This window comes from Ictidomys tridecemlineatus, chromosome 10 (assembly GCF_052094955.1).
Source record: "Ictidomys tridecemlineatus isolate mIctTri1 chromosome 10, mIctTri1.hap1, whole genome shotgun sequence".
NCBI classification, from domain to species: Eukaryota; Metazoa; Chordata; class Mammalia; order Rodentia; family Sciuridae; genus Ictidomys; species Ictidomys tridecemlineatus.
In genome coordinates this window covers 62,929,001-62,945,314 of record NC_135486.1, presented here as the reverse complement: position 1 = coordinate 62,945,314, position 16,314 = coordinate 62,929,001, and the positions used below count along the sequence as shown (strand labels likewise).

The 16,314-nt window shown below is 43.3% G+C and overlaps 1 long non-coding RNA gene and 1 pseudogene across 1 annotated transcript; one reads left to right on the top strand and one right to left on the bottom strand.

The window, feature by feature from the left end:
- Positions 1-3,159, top strand: LOC101957401 (serine--tRNA ligase, cytoplasmic-like; annotated as a pseudogene).
- Positions 3,160-4,469: 1,310 nt separating this feature from the next.
- On the bottom strand, positions 4,470-7,030 carry LOC144367303 (uncharacterized). Its single transcript, XR_013426632.1, has 3 exons — positions 6,706-7,030; positions 5,737-6,032; positions 4,470-5,544 (listed from the first exon to the last, which is right to left on the bottom strand). It is a non-coding gene; the product is annotated as an uncharacterized LOC144367303 (long non-coding RNA).
- Between the last annotated feature and the right edge of the window lie 9,284 nt (positions 7,031-16,314).

Below are 16,314 nucleotides of genomic sequence, written 5' to 3'. Positions count from 1 at the left end.
ATGGAGGGCTCCAAGCACAGAGCAGAGGACAGGGATGTACCAGCCAAAGTGCAACCAGAAAGCTCTGTGACCAGCTCTGCCAGGGAGCAGGTGCACTACAGGGCTCAACTGCAAGTCCACTGCACCTACTGTCTGGAGCACCACTGCGACAGTGGTGGACAGAGGTGGACAGTGGTGGACAGTGGTGGACAGTGGCTGGAGTCTGCTTTCATCCTTGGACATTCAGTAAAGAGCAGTCACACTCCCTTCCCTGCACACACTCCTTTTGTAAAACTTAGGTATTAAAAGCGTTTACATTGTTGTGGAACTATCAACACTATCTGATTCCGGAGTTTTTCATCTTTCCAAGCAGAAACTCTGCCCCCAGAAGACTACAACTCCCGATTCCCCATCCTCCACCCCTGGCTATGACCGTTCTACTTTCTGTCTCCGTGACTTGACTTCCCTGGGTATCTCCCGTAAGTGGGATCATACAGTATTTGGCTCTGTGACTGACTTTGTGTTACTTCACTGGGTCAAAATGCATCCCTGTTGTAGCACGTGCCAGAATTTCTTTCCTGTTAAAGTTAATATTCCATCGTATGGTTTATCACATTTTGTTTACCTATTCATACATCAATGGACACTTGGATGCCTCTACCTCTCCACTATTGTGAATAATGCTGATAGGAACATTAGCATTCGAAGAGCTGTTTGAGACCCTGCTGTCAATTCTCTGGGTTCTATACCCAGAAGTGTAATTACTGGCTCATATGGTAATTCTTTTTCACTTTAAGGGTCCTTCCTTTTGTAGCAAAAAAAAAAAAAGGATTCTGGGAGGTGAGACTAGGTGGAGAGGAGAGCTGGTAAGAATCAAGGGTCCTTAACGCAGAAGAAGCACTTCAAGGACTCAGGACTAGTAGACCAGCTGGTGAAGGTGGACCGAGACAATGCAGATTTGGGGCAGACAACGTGAGTAAGCTGAAGAACTTATGTAGCAAGACAATGTGTGTGTGTGTGTGTGTGTGTGTGTGTGTGTGTGTGTGAGAGAGAGAGAGAGAGAGAGAGAGAGAGAGAGAGACAGCCAGAGAACATGTTGAATTTCCATGAACTCCCTGAAGACATTTTAGCTAGCCTGAAAGTCTCACAAATCAAAAAATTCCAGCTCCGCATGGACAAAATCATCAGAGAGAATGGGAACCTTGTGCACCCCTCTGTACCCATCAGTAGTGACGGGAATACAGACAACAAAGTAGAGAGGTATCGGGTTGATTTTGCCATCAGGAAGAAATATCCCCATGCGGACCTGGTGGTGATGTTAGATGGCTTTGAAGGAGAAAGGGGGGCCGTGGTGGCTGGGAGTTTAGCTACTTCCTGAAGGTCCTGGTTTTCCTGGAACAGGCACTCATTCAGTGTGTCCCCATATGTTGGGAAGTCGGGGCCACACTCCTTTTTACACCCCCTTTCTGGTGAGGGAGGAAGTCGTGCAGGAGGTGGCACAGCTCAGCCAGTTTATGAAGAGCTTCATAAGGCAATGGGAAAGGTACTGAGAAGCCCGATGGCAACCCCTATGGTGAGAAATACCTCATTGCCACCTCAGAGAAGCCCATTGTGCTCTCCACCAGGGTAAGTGGCTGTGGCTAGAGGATCTGCCCATCAAGTATGCTGGCCTGTCCACCTGCTTTCACCAGGAGGTTGGCTCCCATGGCTGTGACACCTGCAGGATCTTTCGAGTCCATCAGTTTGAGAAGACTGGACAGTTTGTGTACCTGCCACCCCATCATAACAAGTCATGGAAGATATTTAAAGAGATGATTGCCAAGGCAGAAGAGGTCTACAGTCTCTGGGGGACCCCTTATATGAATATCGTCTCAGAGTCTTGGAAACAAGCTGCCAGTAAGATGCTTGACCTGGAGCCTGTTTCCAGGCTCCAGAGCCTTCTAAGGGTTAGTCTCTTGTATTAATTAGATCATCAGGCTCACCAGCTCCAAATCAGATACAGGCTGACCAAGAAGATGATGGATAAGGTGAAGTTTGTCCATAGGCTCAACACTATGATGTGCACTACCACCCGTACCCTCTGCAGCATCCTGGAGAACCACCAGACAGAGCAGGGCATCGTCATGCTGGAGAAATGGAAGGAGTTCATGCAGCCAGGACTCCTGAAAACTGATCCCTTTGGGAAGCCCGCACCCATTGACCAGGAACCTTCAAAGAAGCAGAAGAAGCAACATGAAGACAGCAAAAAGAAAAAGGCAGCAAGAGATGTCACCCTGGAAAGCTGCTGCCGACCACGGAAGTCACGATGCCTGAACACTCCTTCCTCCCAGCTTGCTAGGCTCCATTGCTGTCAGCTGGGACCTCAGAGCTTGCGCAGGAGCGGGAAGGCCAAGCATCCGCTCATGGCGCAGTCCCATCTGACTGCACAGCTACACGGCAAACTGTCTGCTATGTATAGTGCAGGCACCCTGTTACCCTGTCCCTTCACCTGGGCACAGGGTCTATCACTGATGACTGGTAACTTGCTGCAGAGGGGAAGAAAAGATTCCTTAGACACTCTTTAGAACCTCAAGGTTGGCAGGGCCAGGATCGGAAACCTACTCTAGCACGGCTACCCTCTGACACCTGCAGCCCCCTGTCTGTGCTGGTACCATGGGGCTTTCCTCCCAGGGCTGGAACACCCGGCAGGGAAGTCTCCCGGTGCCGTAGCTGTGGTCACACGGAAACCAGATCCCACTGCCAGGTGGCAGCCCTCTGATCTTTCTTCATCATCGCCATCTTTTTATCTTCTGGAGAAACTTTCATACTTTTTAAAAGTCTTTCCTCTTGTGGCAGTTTGAAGACTCCTTGTCCTGGGCACTCCTTCCCCAAGTGAGAGTATTTCAGTACAGTTCTCGGACTGGGACCCAAGCTTCGTGAAGTGCCCCACAGAGTCCAAGCAACATGGCTGAGAGAGTCCTTCACCTCCTTTATTCTAGACAGTGCTAGCAGCCATTTGAGCTGGGGAGGGGACAGATAGGTATGAGTCAAGTCTCCGTGACACATCTGGACTTGGTAATGCTGGATAAGTGGACAGTGAGCAGCTTAGTAACCACTGTTGGCAGTGGCAGTGACAGCCCCAAGCAAACCGAGGTTTGTCCCAAGGTCAGACCAGTCAGCCCAGGTGGCTTTTATTTTTGACAGGCAGCAGAAGGATGGACGAAAGCCTTCAATCTATAAACTATGCTTTCTTATGAAGCTTGCTTTTGACTGAAACCCTGGACATTTCTTCCCACAAGTGTTGTCTCTATTCTTTACTCAACTATTGATGTTTTGGACTTGGTTGGAAGGCCTGCCGTTTTTCTCTACTAAATGTCATGCTTTTACAATCATTCCAAGATTTTTTTTAGAGCCAACTAAAACAAACAGCTCATCTCAGGCAATGGGTGATAGTCACCCATTTATATAGGCCTCACTATATTTTTTTTTAATCTTAAATTACCCTATTTTTGGAATCTGGATCTACTTTTGGGGGCTACCTTGTATCACACTATGCATCAGAAGAATTTTTAAATGCTGGCAACCTGTAAAAGCGCACCGTCTTTGACATGTATCATTTGCATGGTATTTACTAACAAGGGCCTCTGAGTTCATGATAGGGCCAAGAAATATTTTCCTCCAAAAAGCCTTCAAGAAGAAAAAATCGATTCAGTCCATTAGGCTGAGGCAGGTGATCTGACAGTTGTGGAATTAAGTGAGGCAGGAAGCACCACCTGAGATGCAAATAACACTTAGAGGTGTGAAGTCACAGGATTTAAACTGCTTCAGGGCTGTGTGGGTGTGTGTCTGTGTGCCTGCGCGCACACACATGTGTGTGTGTTATAACAGAGCTAACAAACATCTCAAAGTAAAAATGTTTCTTTTCACTCTCTCTCTCCTAAAGGCATACATTGACAAGGATTTTATTACCCACAACAGTCAGTTTTCATGTTGGAAAGACAAACAGTTCTCTTTCAGTTCCTTCAACTCCTAGCTCTCTGTTGGACATGTGTCCCTGAGTTAAACTGGAGCTGGTGCAAGGATGATAAATACAGTCAAACCCACATTCGTCTCACTAACAGCACATGGAGGAATCCACAGACCCAGCTCAAACAGTGATTGATGGGAGTGGCAATAATTATTTATCGAAAATTATCTATTGAGGGCCTAACACCTACATGGCACGCAGTATGCTAGAACACATTTACAAGTATTTATTAAGGAACTAATTCAAAAGACTCTGCCAGGTGCTTTAGGGTTGAGCCAGGAGTAGAAATTGAGAACTGTATGTAATGTGGTTTTGTATCTATTATAAGCATCTACTTTAATAGCCCTTGTTCTAGTCTCCAATGTGATGTTATAATGTGAATCTTTTAAGGTATAATCTGTATCCATAAAATAAAGTGATTGGTATCAATTTCTAGTGAAGTAGTACCATGGAAGTTCTGAGCAAATACAAATAACACATCATAGTCACTCAACAAATATTTATTGCACACCTATTATGTGGTCTTTATATCCATACATGTAACACACCCCCACAGACATGGTCGAGTTAGCAGCTAAGAGGATGGACTCAGGAATCAAAGGCCAGATGCCACCATTCAAAAGCAGAGCAATATGGGAAAGATCTTGGATTCCTTATTTGTGAAATTGGAAAAAAAAATCCACCTGGCAGAATTGTTGTGAGGATTAAATGTGAAAATGTTCATAAAGTGAACATTTGGCCCAGGATTTGGCATAATTTCTCAATAAAAAGTAGAAATATATTGTCTTATACATGCATGTATGTATATAAGAATTTGTTAATAAAATAGTAATACAGACATTCATACCATGCATGGAATTAAAATGATGACAGTAATTTATAATTGATATTTTAAAAAGTTGAGGAAAGGGGGGACAGATGTCAGCACAAAGGGAAGGAAAAACAGCAACACTACAGGTTTGTTGAGTTTACAAGCAGAGGCACGTGGCCCTGCCGGGACTAGACTCAGGCCTCATTCTGGTGGCAGTTTAGTTGTTCTTCCCCCAAGGACTGCAGAATTCTCAAGCAAGAGTAAGGATGATCCTCTCAGGGACAGACATAGGACAGCCTCCTCTGCAGAAGTCAAGGAGCCATGACTCACAGGAGCCACCACGAAATCACTAACTGGAAATCCTTGCTGCAGCCGCACTGCAAAGGAATTGGACTTGATTTGCCAAATTCCCCATGTGATACAAGCATGGCCACCTGCCAATGAGCCAGAGGGAGAGAGGGCCATTTGCCTTCCTGGAAACAGATTTCTGAGCTCCATCACCTCGTGAAAAAGCAGTGTAAGGGTTTAGAGAACACTGTCCCAGGGACTCTTGGCATCGAGGACAGCAGGTGTCCTGCCAGAGGGTTTGGTGCATTGGGCTTTGGCAGCTGGGCCCTCCTGAGGTGGGCATTGTGCTCTTGAGATTCATGAAGACATTTCCTTCACCACTGTGGCTTCCTCTGCTGACATCAGAGAGCACAGCAGCATTTTACTTTGCCAACGCAGGCTGCCTCCGTTTTCCATGCCCCTGTAATGCCAGGAGAATCATGCTACCCTAAGCCAGCTGAACAGAGGCCAGGATTTAACTGCAGACAAGAGACCCAGCTGGCTACCAGCGTGGAGGACACCAGTTCCACTGCGGCTGAGTGGGAGGCTGCTGATGGGCCTCCAGTGGAGATGCCCACGGAGTGACCACCAAAGGCAAGGGTTCTTTGCTCACCTGAAGAACGTGATCACTGTGCAGGTAGGATTGCCTGTTTCTGAGACTGCCTAGTGCCAGCAGAGAGCATGAGCAGCCCAGGTGGCAGACGAGGTGCTGGCTGAGAGCTTGGGTACCACAGGGAAAGGTGATTACTGATGGATTCCAGGTTGGTGCCCTTGGACGCTGGCTCCTGCAGACTGTTTGCTTGGAGGGGGGCAGCTCTGCAGAGAAATCTGAGGGGAGGGTATCTGAGGAAGGAGAATAAGGGTCCAAGTGGGGTGAGCGGGAGACCTTCATTGGAGAGATTCTAGTACCTATTCTTGGGAAAAGAAATTGAGATTATTTTTTGTCTGAGGCTTAATGTGGTTATAAGAACTCACTCAATAAAGGGATGCAGATGGGCTCACTAGGACATTAGGACACAAGGCACATCATACTGAGCATATCCAAGTGTATTTTCTTTCCCACCTTCCAACTCCTCACTGCTAGTCCTCCCGTAATCCTTTGGGCCCCATGGCATTCCTGACCTGAGGACTTCTCAAGACCATCTCTACCCCCTGGGTTGGCACAGATTGGAGTGGAGAATTATGAAGGGCTAGCAAAGCTCATGAATGAGATCCAAGGGAGCCAGGACCATGCCCAATTGGGAGGGGTGGAGGATAACCTGGAAGTCAGGGGGTGGACCATTACGGTAGAAGTGCTGAGGTTCAGGGATTCTGAGCAATCATTCTGCAAATGTGGCACCTGGAGACTGGGTCAGCTTAGCTGGGGGTGGAGAGGGGCCAGGAGTGAATACAAAGGCAACTCCATTTGCTCTGAAGCCAAGCCAGCAGCTGGGGGCTCTCTGCCACTCCACAAGCCTGCTCGCAAGGACTCTCGTGTCCTCTGAACATCCCTCTCCATCCCCGCATTCCCTGGTGCAGGAGTCCCCCGGCCACCATCTGTGCCTCTAGTCCCTTTCCCTTTGACCCACTCTTCACTCCTCACCAGCATGATCTTTCCAAAATTTAGCATGGTCATCTCTCCAGTTTCAAGGACTCCAGTGGCTTCTCAGTGTCTACAGAATAAAGCCCAAACTTCTAGCTTTCAAGATCTGCTCCTTGGGCTGGGGATGTGGCTCAAGTGGTAGCGCGCTCGCCTGGCATGCGTGCGGCCCGGGTTCGATCCTCAGCACCACATACCAACAAAGATGTTGTGTCCACCAAGAACTAAAAAATAATAAATATTGAAATAATTCTCTCTCTCTCTCTCTCTCTCTCTCTCTCTCTCTCTCCCCTCTCTCACTCTCTCTTTAAAAAAAAAAAAAAAAAAAAAAAAAAGATCTGCTCCTTGGCCATTACAGGGTCATCTGTGACTTGCCTGCTAGGATGCAGTGCTGGAGTCAGCCGAGTATTGGTGGTTCCCTAACAGGCCCTTGTGGCAAGCTTCTTACTGCCTATGCTCTTCCCTCAGACCCTAATACTCAGTCTCCTCATCTTCCCAAAGCCACCTCCTCTGTGAAGCCTTCCCACGTTCCCTCCACAGCAGGGTTCATTGTTCTGCCTCCTAACCTTGTGTGTGTTTACATATGCATAACATAAAGGTTACTCTTTTAACCATTTTTAAGTGTACAACCTAGCAATATTAACTACTTTCACATGGTTGTGTGACAGTCCCCAACATTCATCTCCAGAACATTTTTATTTTCCTCACTGAAACTATCCCCAGATGCTACCCGCTCACTCCCCTTGTCCCTCAGTCACTAGAATCACCCTGCTATTTTCTGTCTCTAAGGCTGTGATTACTCTGAATGAGATTTCATCTACATGGACTCTTACAGTAGTTGTCCGTTTGTGACTGGCTTGTGTCACTCAGCACAGTGTCTTCAAGGTTCATCTGTTAATAGCATGTGTCAGGACTTCCTCCCTTATTAAGGCTGAATAATATCTCATTTATGGATGGGCCCCATCTTTCTTATCCACTCATCCATCAGCAGACACCTGAGTTGCTTCCATCTCTGGCTGTCATGAATGGTGCTGTTATGAACATGGGGAACAGGAGTCTCTTTGAGAGCCTGCTTTTTTTTCTGTTGGTATGCACCCAGACATGGAGTTGCCGGGCCATGTGGAAACTCTAATTCCTGTCCTCCAACCTCAAAGATAGTCAAAAGTCAAGCGTGTTGCATGTACATCCTCATTGTGGTTCTGTAGCCTCGCATGAATTCCCTCCGAGGAATTTTGGATAACTTAAGCACAAAGAATGCCCAGCAGAAGATATTTGATTTTTCCCTGCAGTGAAAGTAGGTTTTCCACAGAAGTCGCAAACTGGTTGAAACCTGACGGTGCAAATAGCACTCGAAATCTAAAATTAGACTCTAAGAAGAAACTCTTGAGAAATACAGTTAGTGAGTTTCATAGTCACCACTTTGTTGTGAGCTTGGGAATTTGGAGACAGAAAACCTCATTTGGGGCCCTGCCCTTACTTACAGTAAGTTACTTAAATCTCTAGGCTGATTTCATCATCAGTAAAACACAAAATACCCGTTTACATTCATGGTAAGGAAGGAATCCAAATGAAAGCATTCTGGTAACCTCAGGAAAGGGGATCATCTGAACTGGCTGAAAGACTGGCACCCCGTGAGGTGCTAGGGGACACTTTTAGCTGAGCTGCAAGGCAGCAAACTGGACTAAGGTCTTCTCTCAAAGGAAGCTACTTGGAATTCCTTGGGATGAATTGTAATAACAATAGTTGGTCATTACCATAGGGAAAAGAAAAACCCTGAAGAGGAAGCAGAAGTCCAGGCATCCATTAAAGTGATAAAGGAAGGTGGAATTGGAAAAAAACACCTGAGGGGTCAGTTTTATAAAAATAAGGCACAGAAAAGAAAAAAGTTATTGGTAAAAATGGATAGCAAGTCCTGCATGGAGTGTGTGTACCCTAGGCGGGAAGTCTTGGTTAACTTTTAGGATAAGTGCTCTAACCTATTTTGCATGGTTGCTTCTGGCTCTGTGTATGCATTAGGTGTGGCAAAAAACGTGGTTATGGTCACTAATATGATGTTGGTGACACTTTTACTGAGTAATAAATAAACTGGCTTTCTTGCCTTAAAAGAACTGACCAGTCAACTTATTTTTAGATCTTCCAACCTCCATGTTTGTCTCCCACGTGTTAAGATGCTGTGCTAATTGGGGCTCACCAGGGAAGACAGTGGGCAGCAGGCAAGCCTACTGATATTTGTTTTCTTCACTTACTGATAAAATAATACCAAAGGGTATATATTCTCTCCCCTTCATTCCTCTGTCTTTACTCCCTGAACTGAGAAAGTGGTCAGCAAAAAGAAACATGTTTGGAAACAATTTCAGAATTCAGGAGACATCACCCTGAGACAAGGAAGGCTTAGTGCTGTCCAGGGGTGGTGGTAGTTGAGAAAAACGAGACTACAGTTTCTTCAGAAAAATTCAGAGCCATTTTCAGGACTGTCCGTTTATGGCTCTGTATTCCTCTGTTCTAGAGAGATTAGAAACAGAAAAGCAATCAGGATGTAATCATGGTGGCGTTTCTAATGAGAGGGGGGAATGGTGAGTGTGATGGTGTGGAAGGGCTGAATACGTACTTGGAGGGAAATGCTTTTTCCCTCTTCTGTTCCCCTTCAGACTGTCTTCCACACTGTGTTCTAAGGCATCTAGTCTGGGAGTCAGTAAACTCAAGTGGTGCCTGTGTGCCCCTGGGCCATGCTGGAGGTGAATGTAGTCTGGCACTCAGCCACTCTTACCATATCCTCCTCTCTATGCAAAAGCAGTCCCCAGTGTCCAAGCAATTTGTCTTATTTTGGAGAGCTAGTGTGTGTCGGCCTTGATGTGTTCCGATTTCAGGAAAACTTCTCAGACCTGAAAGACAACCTCTCATGTGCTGACTGTTCCCAGACCACTTCTCAGTATTAAAACGCTGTCACAAGTGAATAGGACACTCACCTAGGTGGCTGCCTGCAATTCATGAGGACCTCAGTCCTCTGGACAGCCTGAGTCTGGAGTAGTAGATGGCAAGCCCAGGGTTAAAAGCCAGGTTTCCAACAATTAGCAGAGCACTGCTGCCAACAAATGCAGCTCTGTATCCCATCAGGAAACAATTGCTCTCCTATTAGAACTAATGACCAGTGACAGCGGAATTGCAGAAATGGGGCTATAGGTTCTGCCAGAAACAAGCCAGGGGAGGTTATACTGCAGGGTATGAGGTCCTGGGATGGAGCCTTACAGTTCACTTCCTGATCATCTATTGCTTTGATTTGGTGGCCTCAGATTCCTGGTTGATGCTTTGAATGACTGGAGAAGGAACTCGTGCAGTCTGAGCAGCAGAATGAAAACTACCATGGTTTTCATTCCAGTTTTGAGCATGTTTTTACCAGGGAGAGCAGGTCTGCTGAGTCAATGGCCAGGGAGTGTGGGAGAGCAGAAATCATGTAGAATCCAGGAAAAGCCAGATGAAATAGCAACTTGCACATGGGCCACAAAATCCACCTCCAGGGCCAGAGCTACTCTGCCACAAGCTCCTCCCTCCCTGTCTGGAGAGGGAGTGGAGTCTGCATTCAGCTGGAGGCTGAGTCCACCTGCTCCTGCACCTGCCTCTGGGAATCATTCTCAGAGCTTGCTGCTTGAAGCACCCTACCTCACTAACATGTGGGAAATGACATGTGATTGTTTTTAAATATGGATAAAAATCCAGAAGCTTATGTTGTTAAATAGGCCTACAAATTTTGGAGTGCCTTGCTTATTTAAGGCCCTTTGCAATCTGCAAGGATGATTTAATATATCTAAACAGAATCAACCGTTTCCCTCAGTTAGATTGCTAGGATCTAGTGACACTCTGTTTCCTTGTCTTCTCTTGTTAACATTTTGGTGATTGGTTTTCCAACCTAATGACTGCATTGGTTCCAGTATCACTGTGTGTTTAAAACCTCCTTTCTGGGTAGGATCATTGCACTTCCAGAAGGATTATGCAGTTTGTTTTCAATAAGATGACATATCTAATGGTACAAAATTGGAATTTAAATAAAATCTGCCAAAGCATGAGAGGACACATAACCTTGGTTGGCCATGTGACTATAGGTCAGAGAGATTCCTTCGGCTATTTGTATACATCTGTATTGCTATATTCCTCGTTTATTTAAAAAAAAATTATTGAGCAGTTACTGTCTGGGGCATTTGGGAGCACAAAAAGTCAAAACGTGGCACCTAAAACTTAATAAACTCAAAGTGTATTTGAGAAGAGAAACAAATTTTAAAAACACACAATAGTAATGTTGTGGGAAGCTGGAGAGATCAGGAGGACACCATGAGGTTGTCTGCCACAGTTATATGAGATGTTCTTTCCCTTTTAATTGATAAAAGAGAAAAAGCACATTTTAATTTAAATACTAACTTATAACACTGAAAGGGAAAGACGGTGCCTTTTGAACCTTCAGTGCAAGTCTCATGTAGGTATGGGTTAAGATATGAAAGCAGTTGTGTGGAACAGGACTCTTGGCAGTGACAGCACACCCTGACTTAGGGTACCCTTTCATTCTTGAAAATTAAAGTAGACTCTCCACCAGCCCCTCTGGAGAGTGAGTAACACTGGTTATAGTTATGAAATGCCTAATCAGCATCCTACTAGTTCCCCACAATAGGTCCGAGATCTCTGTTCCTTATCAGTTTGACCTATGCTTTGAGGTTTTTCAATAAGCAATTGACATTTTAAGCAAGATGGAACATAACTTGGTTAAAAATGACCAGGATGACACCTGGGGCAAGGACAGACAGGGGTCATCTTCACTACCCTCCTGCCAGCCTTTCAGCATTCTCACCCTGCCTGGAACTTGGTCTTGACACTTTCTCCACCACAAAGGGTGCTTCTTGCCAGTCTTTACATGCTGTTCCCTCTCCTACAATAGTGCTTCTTAAACTTGAATAACATAAACAACACAAATAACACAGGGATCTTGTTAAAATGCTCAGTCTAACTCAGTGAGCCTGGGGCATGGCCTGACACTGTTTCTCACAAACTCCCAGGTAATGAAGCCGCTGCTGGCCAAGGAACAGCTGGGCCTGAACACCCTTCCTGCCTGTCCTGGCCAAACTGCCGGTGATTAGTGGATTCTTTTGTTGTTGTTGTTGTTCTAATTAGTTATACATGACAGTAGAATGCATTTTGACACATCCTACATAAATGAAATATAACTTCTCATTCTTCTGGTTGTACATGATGACACTGGTTGTGTAGTCACGTATGCACATAGGGTAATAATATGCAATTCATTCTTGACACATGGACTTTATATGTTTAGGCAATGCACAGACACACACAGAGCAATATAGCAACCATATCAACAGCACCAATCAAGCAACAAACCTTAGGAGACGTTGACCTGCCCAAAGCCTTCTGAGTCTTTGGTGTCAAGTCTAGAGTCAGCACTCCAAAGAAGACTTTTCTGACTTGGGATGAGCTTAGATGTCCATCCATGTCACTCCAGAGAATCCTAAGCATGTCACTGCCATCCTCCTCTCTCCCCTGGTGATTGCTTAAGCAAGTAAGCCTGTGTGGAGTCCTAGCAGACCTGGAATATCTTGCAACTACCTTTGGATCCTAATGCCTTGAATGTTGCAAGTAAACAGGAGGTATTCAAATAATTAAAAGAAGGTTCAAATAATGGATTGGTCTTGCAAACTTACTAGTGGATTCTGGAAGAGTTAGAGACATTTTTAAAATGGTCCCAAAGTGTGTCATACATAAACTGATAGAGAAAATGTAATTGAGCATCTTTTTTGTTGTTGTTGTGTTTGGTACCAGGGATTGAACTCAGGGGCACTCAACCACTGAGCCACACATCCCCAGCCCTATTTTGTATTTTATTTCGAGTCAGGGTCTCACTGCATTGCTTAGCACCTCACTTTTGCTGAGGCTGGCTTTGGTGATCCTCCTGCCTCAGCCTCCCAAGAAGCTGGGATTATAGGCATGTGCCACCATGCTGGGCCATAGTGAGAATCTTTTGTGTAACAGTTTTTTAGTAGGCAGTGGAACACATATATCACCTGTTTCTTACCCTGAACCTCTTAACCCTGCCTGATTCTTTCCTGATTCTAGTCAGGAGATGTGCTGTTGTATAAATCTGTGAACACTTGGACTGTGTTTTCCTGGTTTTCTTCTGCATGAGCTACATGATTTTTAGAGAATCCTGATGATCTGTGATCTACTCTGATCACCTGGGCGTTGGCTTTATAAACAGGACTAGAGAGGAAATTTGCTTTTCTCATGGCAGTGTTTCTTCATTTCCCTTTACTTCTTAGCCTGACTATTGTGTACAACAGACTTTGTTTGCTCTTCCAAATTGAACAGTTCTTGTAGGTTACAGCTGTAAGTTAATCAGAAACGTGTTGACTGCAGGAATATATCGGGAATTAGGACAGATAAATATTTGCTATTCAAATAAGAAATGCCAAGTAAATACTTAAGCCAAGAATTAAGCTCAACAAAAGACATACCTCCTTTTTATTCATGACAGTGATGGCAATAGTAATAATGACAAGAATAATGATTGTGTGTGTGTGTACTGAAACATCTGTGGGCATATGTGTAAATTACTAGTGATTCACTTTGGGATGAGATCACAGAACACTTTTTTTTCACTGTTTTAATTATATATTTTTTTATTTGTTCTTAATAGAATACTTTTCATCTTCTACATTATATGTATTTCTAATGTTTAAAATTATTACAATAGTACATATTTCCAATAAGCAGATAAGCAAGTCAGAAATTTAAAAATAAGCAGAAAAACAAGTCAGAAATTTAAAAAGAAAGAAACGCTTTTATGAGAATCTGTGACAGGTTGCCCACAGCAGGTCTTTCCCACATGTGAAAGGAGACTACCGAGTCACTTTGCAGAAGTTTCCACAGCAAAATAGGAAATTCGGACTGGTTTTTGACACTTCTAGCTGGTTGAAAAGGTTATCTCAAACACTATTTTTTTTTTATATTTACAAATCTTTTAATGCAATGACATGAGTTTTTGAGGACAGTATAGATGTTTGGGAGGATTTAAAATGCTATTGGTGATTTAGTAGAGAAAATGACGAAAAAGAAGCTTACTAAAATCCAATCTGATAATGTTTACAAAATGTTGCTATCAACTAAATGAAGACACGAATCATTAATTCACCACTTCAATAAAGTTTTGAGGTACCTACTAAAATAACATATAAAAAAGATTTACATATATCCTAATAAAATAAAGCACTCTAAAACTAAATTTTTGAGTGGCGGGGCCTAAGGATTGAACTCAGGGGCACTTGACCACTGAGCCACATCCTCAGTCTTTTTTTGTATTTTATTTAGAGACACAGTCTGAGTTGCTTAGCACTTTGCTAAGTTGCTGAGGCTGGCTTTGAACTCATGATCCTCCTGCCTCAGTCTCCCAAGCTGCTGGAATTATAGGCATGCATGCACCATCACTCCCAGCTGTCTATAATTTTTTAAATGTAAAAATTACTTGGTCTTTAGTTAAATGTATGATTTTAACTATCTGTATAATTTTTTAAAATACTTTTTTAGTTGTCGATGGACCTTTATTTATTAATATGCAGTGCTGAGAATAGAACCCAGTGCCTCACACATGCTAGGCAAGCGCTTTACCACTGAGCCATGACCCCAGGACCTATCTGTACAATTTGACCATGCTATTGTTACAGAAATTGCAATCCTATATTCTTTCTACCACTACCCAAATCTATTTCCTTTTTAGCACATGGAAGTAGGCATTTAAGCAGAACTTTATCTCAAGATTATGATTAATTTTACTCTTTGAATAGTTATTTTAATTGTAAACAAAATTTTCTAAATTAATTAAAGCATTCATCCAAATATTTACTGATTGACTACAAAATCTCAGGCACTGTTCTGGTGCTTGGGGTACATCCTAAATAGACTGAAGATTGCTGCCTTGGGAATTCTACAGTCAAAATGGGCATGACAATAAAAATAAGCATAATGAATAGGTAAATTATGTAATATGTTAGAAACTGGTAGCTATGAGAGAGATGATGTTTATAGAGTTTTAAGCTACAGGATACCAACTCAGTACCAGATCTCAAGTGACAGGTAGCCTATGTTTTTTAATAAACTTATTTTAGGGGAATTTTTCTTCTGAGGGAAATTCAAGTCCCAGGGCAGAGGCCTGTCCTGCCTATGTTTAAGGGCAGTCCTGAGTGTGGGCCTCCTTGAGAGAGAAAGTAAGAGCACAGACAGCAAGGAGACAAGGGAGATCCCTTTGTGCCATCTGGAGAAAATGCACCTCACATGGAGGGACCAGGCAATGCAGAGGGGACCTGTTTGGCAAGTTTGTTAATAGCATAGAGCCCAGTGCATTTGCAGTGCCTAGACAGTAGGAAGTGATGAGGGTGTGGGGCCAGACACTTTGAGCTCTTGAAGATCATTGTGAGGGCTTTGGTTTTTACCTACAGGAAATGGGGAGCAACTGCAGGTTTATGAGCAGAGATGTGACATGATCTGATTTACATATCTGTTCATGGAAAATTTTTAAGAAATTGTAGGGAATAACAAAATGTGAAACTGTGCATATTTACATTAACTGCATATTTTAAGCCTTGATATTATAAGATCATTTGACAGTCAAATTATAGATAATGTACCTCTTTAGAAATTTTCCCAGTATGTTATATATATGTAGTAGACTTCCGTCTATATTTTTCCTTCTTTTGCATATTCTCATTTACGCTTTTTTTTTTGTGCTCATTTAAAACTTTTAACTAAGGGCATTTCCTTTTTGTCTTCTTCTTGTTGCAGCATGGGGGATTGAACCCAAAATTTGTGCATGCTGGGCAAGTGACCTACCATTGAGCTATATCCTCAGCCCCTTTTACTTTTTGTCTTGCTAAGTTGCCCAGGATGGATTCAAACTTGCAATCCTCCTTCCTTAGCCTCCTAAATTGTTGGGATTATAAATATGTACTAACATACCCAGCCAAAACTAAGTTTTATCTAATATGAATACTTAATATTCTAAGGTGCTCCTGAACAAAATCAGTACTGTAGTCATTTGGTTAAAATGCTTTATGACTCTGCTTTACAGAGGAAAGAATAATCACAAATGATTTTACTTTGTATCTTTTACAAATAAAAACACTTCATGGGCCAAATATCATTTGCTTTAATAGAATTGTGATTATCTGTTACTTTCCATTCAAGAGAAACAGAAAGTTACTTGACACTTCTGTTAATTATAAAAAAGGTGTTTTAAGATTTAGCTAATGAAAAGTTGATATATAAATGAGAGTAGATTCAGCCCTGGGTTAAATTGTGAAACAGGTCAAGTTTGACTTCCTCTTCCTCTTTGAGTTTACAGGCACCAAAATATCTGCAGTGCCTGGTACAGTACCTAGCACACAGTAGGTTCTTATTATATATTTGTTAAATGAGTGCCCATTTCTTGGAGGTGTCCCTTTTATTAAATTGTTAAAGACTTTGTATGTTGTCCATTTTTGGAGTATTTACACTTTAAAAGACTGCGGGCTGGGAAGTGGGTAACCTCTACCTAAAATATGAACTGCTAATGGTTAAACATCAGAG